Genomic DNA, 10,139 nt, shown 5'->3' with positions numbered 1-10,139 from the left:
TAATTCTCCCAATAATCTGACTACGGACTCTTTATGTTATGGACGCAAAGGAGATTCGATGACATTGGGGTGCTTCTCGGCAGTACAAAGTGTTTTTCATTCGATGGTCACTGCTTGTTCTGAGGTTCTCAAATGATCGATAAGTAAGGCAGGAAAAAAACACACACTATTAATAGGTGAACAATAAAGCTGTTTTCTTTGCTATCATTGGCAGCACATTTGCATCGTAAGCACTTTCTCGGCACAGGACATGCGACTGGCACCTTGAGAAGCACTTTTCCACTGGTACCCTCACCATGCACCCCATTTACAAAATTCGTGCCGTCAATTGCTTCCATAACAATAGGCATTGGTTTTTCATCCCAATAATGAATAGGATTCGAGTGTAAGGTCGAAACATGTGAACCTGAACGGCATGAGACTGCTGAGGGGCCACGCCGTGGGATGCTGTACACTTCAGCATGCCTGGTATTTTTGTCCTGAAATATTACCTGGACTGCCATCTCCCCGAGGATCCACCAAAATATGTCTTTCATCTTTACCCTCAAAATATATCGTAAAAGATCTCCCTGAATAAATACTTCTAAACAACAAAAAAATATATATATGTATATATATATATATATATATATGTATATTATCAACCCCAGGAGTCAGACAATGCTACATCTAACTACTTTTGAAGCCTGAGAAAATACACATTTAAGGAATTCTCTTTTTCTTTTCAAAAAGAGTAAAATGATAACTGAATATTGTAATCTGGTTTTAACTTTTCCTGTGAGAGCATACTGTTCCAATCAGGTGAAGGACTTTTTCGGCTCTGACTAAGTGACGGCTGCAGATGAAGGGGACAGAGAAGGGACACTATTGTGGGGAGATCAGAGCTGTTTAATGTTGGCTGATGGAGAATAGACTCTTCATCCACATCTTGGTGAAGCTGCAACTGCTCGCCTATTTTGTTTTAGTTTTCTTAAAAACATGGTGTCTTTGTGAGCTTGGCATTGTTCACATCTGCTTTCATCGAAGTTTGAGATCAGCAGGGTTTTGCCATGGCCACCTAAATTTACTTTACCGATTCGCATAACAACTACCCAGAAAGTTGTGGGACTTGCTGCTGGAAATCCTTATTATATGAATAACTTGTAAGATACCGCGATTCCTGATCAAGTAGTCGTCCAAGAGCTAATGCACAAGAAATATCAAGGTTGCAGTCCGTTCACAACGTCACCAGTACAACATCTATTACTCTTCCATGCAAGTTTACTTTCGCTCAGATCTATTCACAGACTTGACCCCCATCAACGATCAACCAAGGTATAGTGAATTGCTCCACAGTAATGTAATCTTGAAACCGTCTCGTGTTTTGTTTTAAGAAAGATCTCTTGTTACTACGATCAGCGCGAAATCGAAATAGAATGTGCGAAACCAAATGTGATGTGTATGATGAGAATACCAAGTGAGGTAGGCAAAAAATGAGTGACAAGATCTTAATTCCAAAACGCACGGTTAGGAGTCCTGACTAGCTTCAGGAAGTGTTTAAATCCGACATTGCATGACATCGGTAGTTCAGAATTAATGACGCGAGGGGGAGCTTAGGCATTGGCTTAGCACGTCTGTCATCAATACTTGTACTGGGGCTGCTTTCAACACTAGGGAGGACGAATAAAGCTCAAATCATGAGGCACCAACACCGTCTGACCTATTTCCGAGGCAATGTAGGCATGGTACTGGAGCATCGTGGAAAAGGATGACAAGGAGCAGGATGCACAATTGAACTCCCCTCGTGGCATCAGACGCACTTTTGCTAGATGGCGCTACTTCCAATCTGCCATGCGCAGGAAATCGAAATGAAGATATTACATCCACCGGACCAAGGCTGCACTAAAATGATGACTCGGGATTATTGTCGTTTTTTGTTGTATTTCCCCTTTCAACTTCCCGCACCCCCACAATCAATATATTAACCAGGTCCATCAGTTGTGTGATGCTGCATCGAAGCCTTTCTGCCATCAATCACTGCTGTACACTGTGGTGAGAGATTGGATGATTAACTTCGTCACCAACCTTGAATATTACGCGGGTGTGCTTGAGATGGAAAGTTAGAGGTGGTGTTGAGTGTGCTCTTGTAGGAAAGGGAGTGTCGTGCGTGGAATCTTTTTGTCACGAGGTAAGTGGGGAAAGCAAACAGAGCCAGTTTCTCAGTCTCTGATGACCTCATCCCCTTGAGACTTGTTACCTGGTGCGGTCGTCTACTAGCGTTCAGCTGTGTCGAGCTCTGTAAAAGCGAAGAAACTGTCTGTTGTATCTGATGTCATCTCACTTGCTGCTCTCGACACTTTCCTCACGCACTCCTCTGGCTTCTCCTCCCCGTCGTCTAAATTTCTTCCGGTGGCTGCTCCATCAATACCATTGGTCAGCACTACTGTGTCTCCCTCGTAAATCAATTTTACTCTTCCTCTAAAACTTCGGCCACTCCTGCAAGATTCGGCTTTCGATCATTGCTTTCAAACGCTGTCAACGGTAGAGTTCAATTCTCTGGTTCTCTCTGAACGTTTTTGAAATTGGTTGCTTGTGCGCTCAGATGTTTGGGTGCGACTCAGCATGTAATTTTCTCTTCCTTTGACGTGATAAACATTCTGGTAGGTACAGAGTTCTGCCAATGCTGGACTTGAACTAAGCAAACCTGTAATTCATGTTATGTTCTGGCTTTCTCCCCCTTCTATTTCCCATTCTCATTTCGAAGGTCTCTTTGTGTAATCCGTCTTTCCTGTTCCAGGCCCTGAGAAAAGTTAACCTTTCAGATGTCTTTCATAATCGCACAGTACACTGCATTTAGTGGGTGAGTAGTTCGAAGATGGAAACTCACAGCATTGCTTCAACACGATTCTTTACAAGTGCGTGCTGTGGCTGAGGGGTGAATACTGAAGGAACTCGAGAGTGGGCGTTTTCAATGCCAACACCAGCAGAACCTGACCTATACCATCACGCATCAAACTAAAATTATTTGAGTAGCTTTTTGCCATTCGTATTGCCGATAGAAATGTCATTCGGAGAGTAATAAGCTGTCGGAAGCATAGAGCTAAGAGACCAAACATAGCAATTGAGAGGTCGTTTCGAGATTGGTAAGGTAACAAAGAATATTGATTGAACTATAGCACAGTTTGATTTGCCATCGAGATTCGACAATATCTAGAGCACAATCACGGTGCACTCGTCCGCGAAAATTCCAGGTCGCTAACCGATGGACGAATTCTGATTGAGTGTATTCGCGATTCGAGGCGGAATTAGAAAACGACAGGAATACTGTGAGGATCGCAGGATGTCGTCATTGGAGCCTTCGACGACTTTCTCAGCGCTGCAAATGTATTCTTGCGATAGGAAGCCCTTGATCAAACAAAACAGAGTCTCCCTGGAAGTGTTCGGCGGGACCCCAATACTGATGCAAGCTGGCCTCTATGGTGGACCAGCGTTTCCAGACCAGGATGCGCCGCCAGGAGGCAGTACTAACCTTCTGCAGAGCGTCTATGAGTCATCCGGTCACTGGGCCGGTGTGGACACTAACTCTCAATGGCCTTTCGAGAGGAAGGTGACCTCGACAGTTCCGTCTCTGGCGCAGAGCTTTCGCAAGCTGGCAGAGGCCGAGAAATATCTCTTAGAAAGAAAATTGGAGACAGGAGGAGTGGAATCAAAACAAAATTCGCCCAGAAGCTCCAGCTGCAAAATCAAAACTTCACGCGGCAATCAACAGGCCAGCGAAAGAAATCTGATGAAGGTCGAAAAGGAAAGCTCGTTGTCGCAGGAATTCATGGCTGAGAGAGTTGCCGAGTGGAGACCAGCGCTTAATTCTGCGTAGGCTGGGCAATTGCAGAGAGAAACCACCCCAAGGTCGGCGGGAATCCAAAATATAGAATCCAAAGATACTTGCCAGGGACTTTTCGGCTCCTGTTGCAGATCCTCGGAAGAGTACCAGACGTCGAAATATGTTTTGCACTCGAGAACAGGTCAAAATCCAATCACAGAGGTCTCGGACGTGATGCCTGAGCGAGTGACGAAGGGTCTGCTGGAAGCACTAACCTCCTTCAAGCAAACATTTGTGATAACTGACGCAATGAGGCTGGACCACCCTATCGTGTTTGCTAGTAGGGGGTTCTTCACCATGACTGGATACAGTCCCGAAGAGGTCATTGGCCAGAATTGTCGGTTCCTGCAGGGCCCTGACACGGACCCCAAGGAAGTCGAAAAGATCCGACACGGTTTGAAGGCGGGGAAGCCTTTCTGTGGCCGACTGCTGAACTATAGAAAAAACAGAACACCATTCTGGAACATACTGACCATCACTCCTATCAAGGACGAAAACGACAGGGTCATCAAATGCATTGGGTGAGGATTCCGCACACTTCGAAATGTACGACCAGAACGTCTCAGCCTTTCTCATAATTTGTTGATGAGTATTTAGTCAGATTGTGATGGATTCGCTGGTTGTGTACTGATTGTGGAGATGTTGATGGTTATAGAATGCAGGTGGAAATGAGCAAGTACACGGAGGGCGTGAAATCTGTGGCTCGATGTCCCAATGGTCTGCCCGAGTCGCTCATTCGATACGACGGTACGTGCAACTTGCGCAAGACTCTTGATAGACTGCGCCGTCGCGATCTGTCTGTGGCATTTTAACCCTCGAGAAGTTCGGGAGTTGGATGTTACACTCTGATACTAGAGTAAAGGGTGGATGAGATATACGTTCCTGATCAAATGTTTGCTCGTGTGTCTACGTTATGTTAATATTTCTGCACGGCAGAAAGAGATGGCAACTGAGTCGGTGACGCAGCTCGTGAAAGTTTTAAAGAAGCCGGTATCACTCCCAAGCCAGATGATCCCAGCAGACCTGGTTACAACTCCGCGCCCGGGTCTACAACCAATAAATCCCCCCACGTTCTCGAGAACCAAAGCTTACAGCCTCCGTCGCTCCAGTGAACCTCATCGTAGCCTGCGACTACAAAAAGATGTCTGGAGTGATTCAGCATGATGAATCGCCCACTAGTTGCAGCATGCAGTTGTCAGAGTTTCAGTCCCTCGTTGGAATAGGGAAGTCACAACGTCTGCAAGAAGATACTACCAAGTTTGAGTTATCTCCAGGAGTGGTGATGCTTGGACATGAGCAACCCGAGACCCAAGACGTTCTTAATCGCATGCTCGGCATGCGTAGAGGAATTGATCTGGCTACTACGATTGAACGAATTGACAGGAACTTTGTCATTACCGATCCCCGGCTTCCCGACAATCCCATTGTAAGTTTCGACTGACAGTTGCTATTGTAAATTCAATAAATCGCTGATGGAGGTACTTGGAATCAACTGTGGCGGAGCTAAATCTTTGTCCGTGTGATATGCAGATCTTTGCCTCCGACGATTTCTTGGAGTTAACCGAGTACAGCCGTGAGGAGATCCTTGGCCACAACTGCAGGTCAGACTCGTATACTTCTATCGATGAATAATAATTTCCTTGAGCCATCTGTGAGCCGTGTATCTGAGAGGAAGCACTTGTGTGCTGAAGTTATCGAGTTATGGGAGTTTTACAGATTTTTGCAAGGGCGAGACAAAGATCAAAATACAGTGCAACAGATTCGAGACTCAATTAGGGAGAACAGAGACATCACAGTGCAATTGCTGAACTACACAAAGAGCGGTAAATAACTCAGACTATCCAAACGTCTGCGTCTAGTAGTCATCTCCTCTGCGTCACACAATAACATGCAAAACCATTCCCAGTGCTTTGCTATCACAGTAAAAACTGATCACATTCATGCATGACTGATAACTGGTGGCAATTGCAGGAAAACCGTTTTGGAACCTCTTCCATCTGCAGGCTATGCGCGATCAGAAGGTAGTTCTGTCGTCCTCCTAACGGTAAACTTACTGAGTTGAATTGTGAGTGTTTGAGACTTTAAGGTGATTTCTAACAGGTGGTACTAATACTTGATTTGAGGGAGAGTTGCAGTACTTCATCGGAGTGCAGCTCGATTCGAGCCTGTACGTGGATGGGGCAACTCATTGCCTATCCGAAAAAACGGAGAGAGTAAGCACCATGCTGGTGGGAGCTGCATGAACTTCCCTTCATTCACCAACTTAGTTCCTGCAGAGCTTGAACCTGCAAAATCATGCTTCTGGCTAATTTTGGATTGTCCCATCTGGAGTTTGCCAACCTCACTCCATTCCTAATTTCAGATGCAAGAGACTGCACGGAGCATTGATGTAGCAGTTCGTGAGCTGCCAGATGGAAATACGGTGAGATTGATAACTTCTAGCTTATGCAGTCATGCAAAGAAGATGTCAAATTTGACCGAGGTTTAGAATTTAGAGTTGAATTGCCATTATTATCTAGCCCTGAATCCATCAAAACAGAACCTAGAAGTGGCTCTTAATGCAAATCATGACAATTGCAGACACCGGATGACCTGTGGGCAAACCATTCGAATTTAGTGAACCCCAAGCCGCACACGGGTGGAACTCCAGCATGCAACGCTTTGTTCAAGGTCCTTATTGAACCTTATTCTGGAGATCTTCGTCGCTTTTCTGATCTCTTCCTCAGAAAGTGAACAGTTCGGGACATGGTTTTCATGAGGTTTTGCATGTTGATTCATCGTATTGAGTAGGTTCGGAACAGTGGACAAAAGCTAGGGTTGAAGCACTTCAAACCCCTTAAACCTCTGGGATGCGGCGATACTGGAAGTGTACACCTCGTAGAATTACGTGGAACTGGTTACGTTTTTGCCATGAAGGCAATAGACAAGATGGCCATGTTGGATCGCAATAAGGTGCACCGAGTTCGCACTGAGAGGCAGATTTTGAACCTCGTGGATCATCCTTTCTTGCCCACTCTGTATGCATCTTTCCAGGTTCGAAATTTCCTACTCCTCCCTTACCGACCTTCGACTCAAGAATGCTTGATTTTCTTCATCTTCGGTGCAATTGAAAAGAGCAAGTTATTATTGGTTGGGTAGTTTTCTGATCTAGGTGTTCAATTTGAATGTGCAGACCATGACACATGTGTATTTGATTACGGATTTCTGTTCCGGTGGGGAGCTGTTCGTGGTGCTCGAAACACAGCCCGACAAACATTTTCGGGAAGACTCAGCCAGGTGGGGATGCATGGCTTGCAGGGATATGGCATGCAGACCGTGGAGATAATTTGCAACTAGTAATTGTAGAGAGACAGGTGCTTCTCTTGCAAATAGAGTTAACCATAAGTGCTCTTGCATTGTGGTAGGTTCTACACTGCTGAGGTAGTGCTTGCGCTAGAATATCTTCACTGTATAGGTAAGTACAACCTACTCTCGATATCCTCCTCACAATTCTTGCCTTAATTTTTTAGCATGGAAGTTTTGTGTTGTTTTGAAAAAGCGGGTGATTTTTTCTCGATTCTGATCCACTCATGAATATTCCAATACCAGGAGTGGTCTACAGGGGCTTGAAGCCAGAAAACATCTTAGTCACAGCTAGTGGACATGTACAACTTACTGATTTTGACCTGTCCTTGATATCCTCGCCGCAAGTGGAGGTTTGTTCCATTTCCGAATCTTGTATGTATGAATCAAGTTAGTTCTAGTTATTATCTTGCTCATTTGTGTTACATGTCTATAATTTTCACCAGATCACTTCGCGCTCTTTACAAACTGAGGTAGAGTTACTTCGAGGATTGTCATACAGATGATAACTCATGTAGACCTGAAAAAGAAGTGCAAAAAGTCGAAGGAGGTGCCTCCGCCCTTGATCTTTGCACAGCCAGTGATGAAGTCTAACTCTTTTATGGGAACTGAGGATTACATTGTCCCTGTGAGAATTCCACCCCATTTCTACCCTGGAAGCTTGCAAACTAGACAACGACATCAGCTCTTTACATGTTGAGATTGTAAACCAGATCAAGCCAGTCAATCCCTGGATTTCTGTCATTTGAAGTGAGTATAACGTTCAACTTAACTTGCAGGAGATTATTTCGGGCCATGGTAGCGCCGTGGATTGGTGGGCTTTAGGCATATTGCTATACGAGATGCTGTTTGGATGCACGCCATTCAAAGAGCAAGACCGACAAACCACCTTCGACAATATTCTGGAGAAGGAGCTTGTCTTCCCGTCAAATATTCATGTGAGCTTCCCATGGTGCTTATCGCTAGTTCCAAAATGCTATCGAAATTTGTATCAAATCTTCACTGGCAATGTGTAATGTGAAACAATATAGTTACACGCAGTTGACAAGAATGAGTTTGCAGGTGAGCTTGGAAGCAAAGCTGTTGATCCGAGAGCTCTTGAACAGAGACAATGAAGAGACTTGGGTCTCGTCGTGGTGCAAGTGACATCAAGAACCATCCATTCTTTCAAGACATCAATTGGCCTCTTATACGCAACATGGTATGTGCAAGTTTCTAATGCTTCCTTACAGATCTCGTGTCATTACTCTCATAATTTGCTTGAATACGAAGTGCGTGCGGTAGTAAACATTTGCTTCGCTCTGTGCTTACAACCGAACCCAGATTTAGGGTTCTCTGTTCAGATGTTCACCACTGTGTCAGTTCGCCTGATCTGAACGACACATCTGCTTTGTGCTGATTCGATTCTTTGTGCTACAGATACCACCCCCTCTTTCAAGTCCCTGTGAGTCTCACCCCAGGGCTGCCAGAGTCAAACAACGAAGATTCAGAATTTGAGTGGGACGAGTGTGAAGCTGCTCCAACGTTCAACGGCGCTTTCTAAAACGCTTGTAACATACTCAGAAGACAATCCCTTCTTTTCCTTGCCCCAGCGAAAGTTCTCATCGCTAGCGGCAACATTCAGGGAATTTGAAATGGGCTTCACTTGTGCAAAAATAGGCACAAATCTTATGCAGAATTTTCCCCTACTGTTAACGTCCCGAACTTTCAGTTATATATACGGAAAGAATAAAGAGGAACATCATTATTTAACCCTTGATTAGACTCCAAGGCATCTTCGAGATCGTTTAAATGTCTATATCTGGTCGTTTGGTTTAGCGGCGAGAAACCACCTCCATAATATCTGAGTGTGTCCTTTTTTTGTCCAATCAGTACTTAACCCACCTAAATATGCAGAATAGGTACTTGAAGTGAAATTTCTCTTCTGTTAAGCCTCTTCCAATATAAAGTCACGTTTTAAATGGATCCCGTGTGGCATTCAAACACAGGGATACGATTCTCGTACAGTGAGCACTGATTTCAACACCCCGGTTTGTATTATGCGACATATGCATTACTTACCATGCCCAACCGCCATTTCCAGTTCCTACCATTCTTTTAAATTATGTATCTTTTGCAGGTGCTGACAAGCAGCGACAAGAAAAGGAGCTTCATGGTGCAATTAACAACGTGGAAGATGGCAAGATGTTAATTTGCTTATATTTGCGGAAGTAGTGACATCGTCGGGACAGATGCGAGGATTTCAGAGAAGCTAACACTTATTCAACTCCCACAGCAATCACATGTTGTGATTTCAGCTGAGGCAGCAAAACTACTTAAAAATTACAAAGTGTACACTTTTGGAAGGGATTGTTATCTCAGCTTACCACCACTGCTTATTTTTAATCTTCACTTCTGGTATTTTTGTTGCGTCCTAATGTAGCCAACCCATTGTCCACCACCCCCCATTTTCAACATATAGTTCCACCTAATTTTGTTGGTCCAGCCACTACGTCTGACATTTTATGGATTGGAAATAAGTCAATGGGTAGTTAAAATGATATTAAGCTGTGAGCAATAAATAAAATTCATTGTATTAGAAATGAGTATACATGAATTATCAAAAGGTGCCAGTTGTTGATTTGTTGGGGTAAAATAATAGTATAATTATGTGTCACACTTCTCTTGACAGTATTAATAGGTGCCACACATCACAGTTTGTAATTCTAGGTTTTGTAATCCACCACTTGTTGGAGTTAAATAGGCCTATATGTCCAAAATGAGTTGAAGAGAAATTTCAGCTAAAAGATTTGTATAAATTTTGTTTATAGGCCACACTTTTCGAAAACACTTGGAATCCTTCTGATTTCTATTTCACTACATGGGAATATTTCTATTTTTAGACATACTGGATATATGCTAAAATACTTAAGTGATTGGAAATGGGTTATCTATGTTA

The 10,139-nt window shown here is 43.9% G+C and overlaps 1 pseudogene across 1 annotated transcript; it reads left to right on the top strand.

Annotated features, from left to right (window-relative positions):
* Nucleotides 1-3,259: 3,259 nt before the first annotated feature.
* Nucleotides 3,260-9,802, top strand: LOC112295560 (phototropin-2-like; annotated as a pseudogene). Its single transcript, XR_016498414.1, has 17 exons — nucleotides 3,260-4,380; nucleotides 4,515-4,604; nucleotides 4,786-5,285; nucleotides 5,390-5,460; nucleotides 5,576-5,682; nucleotides 5,831-5,880; nucleotides 5,995-6,072; nucleotides 6,222-6,281; nucleotides 6,440-6,529; nucleotides 6,650-6,892; nucleotides 7,032-7,135; nucleotides 7,264-7,313; nucleotides 7,448-7,554; nucleotides 7,704-7,829; nucleotides 7,981-8,139; nucleotides 8,264-8,402; nucleotides 8,621-9,802. The product of XR_016498414.1 is annotated as a phototropin-2-like (transcript).
* Nucleotides 9,803-10,139: the final 337 nt, after the last annotated feature.

The sequence above is a fragment of the Physcomitrium patens genome, chromosome 18, assembly GCF_059467195.1.
Source record: "Physcomitrium patens ecotype Gransden chromosome 18, ASM5946719v1, whole genome shotgun sequence".
In the NCBI taxonomy this organism is placed as follows: domain Eukaryota; kingdom Viridiplantae; phylum Streptophyta; class Bryopsida; order Funariales; family Funariaceae; genus Physcomitrium; species Physcomitrium patens.
Note: the sequence above shows the minus strand (reverse complement) of the source record. Positions and strands in the feature narration are given on the sequence as shown.